Source organism: Brassica oleracea, chromosome C4, assembly GCF_000695525.1.
Source record: "Brassica oleracea var. oleracea cultivar TO1000 chromosome C4, BOL, whole genome shotgun sequence".
Classification (NCBI taxonomy): Eukaryota; Viridiplantae; Streptophyta; class Magnoliopsida; order Brassicales; family Brassicaceae; genus Brassica; species Brassica oleracea.
This window is the reverse complement of record NC_027751.1, coordinates 33,509,916-33,510,933: the sequence shown is the minus strand read 5'-3', so window position 1 is coordinate 33,510,933 and position 1,018 is coordinate 33,509,916. Positions and strand designations below refer to the sequence as shown.

General features: G+C 36.9%; 1 protein-coding gene across 1 annotated transcript in view; it reads right to left on the bottom strand.

The window, feature by feature from the left end:
* Positions 1–1,018, bottom strand: part of LOC106340975 — a 12,853-nt gene that overhangs the window by 10,309 nt on the left and 1,526 nt on the right. The window lies entirely within an intron of this gene.

The window sequence follows — 1,018 nt, the reverse complement described above, 5'->3', positions numbered from 1 at the left end:
GAAAAAAAAATCCAAAATTTATTACTTAATTGGACTTAGGATTTAGTTAGGAGGAATCTGAACAGGACTTGGTGGCTAAAACCATTAAGGCTTGATTCATAAAGATTCCAATAAAAGAATTCGAACGGGACTTCGAGGCGGCAATCTTCAAAGCTCGCTTCACAAAGAATTCTTGGATATAAGTCAAAAAAAAGTGAACAGAGCTTGGTTGCAACCACCATTAAGTCTTGATTCATGGAAGCCTGTCCAATCTTGGTCACTGATCTTGCAATATAAGCAGACTTTGACTCAAGAGAGAAATTAGAGAGAGAGAATTTAGGAACTAACTTTTACCTGCAGTTCCCGATACTTGTCTGAAAATCATTGCATCCTATAGATACTCCCAAGGTAAAGCATTCACTTTTATATTTATGTTAATAAATGAGGTTAGTATAGGAGAATGTCAGACAGAATTTGTTGAGTTGTAAACTAGTTGAATTTGGTTGCTAAGCTAGGATAATGCATAATATGCTTTTGTGATTAGGAGTTTTTAGATGTGGTATGCGAAATTGTAGAGGTGATGATTTTTTTGTTTTAAATCTATAAGTCCATGCTGTTTTCAATCCTCTTTCAGAGAGACTGCCTGTTTGTTTTGCTTGAGGACAAGCAAAAAGGTAAGTCTGAGGGAGTTGATATACCATGGATTTGACCCATTTTCATCCATGGTATATAAGTGTTTTACTATCTATATATTATATATTTTATCATATTAGGTATGTTTTCAGGTTCAGAAGTATCTTGGAGTAAAGTGATGATTATGGAGCATTTAGGAGCTTAAAAGAGATTTCATCCGAGCTGACCATTAGAGGTCGATACGAAGAAGAAGTAATCGTTCGATGCACATCCAGTGTCGTCGATCGATACAGAAGAGAAGCCTCGACGATTGAAGATTATGATCGATCGATGTACATCATGTACCATCGATCGATGTCGAGACGCGAGATGCGCGACTTGGTTCCAGCCGACTTTAAACCCAAGG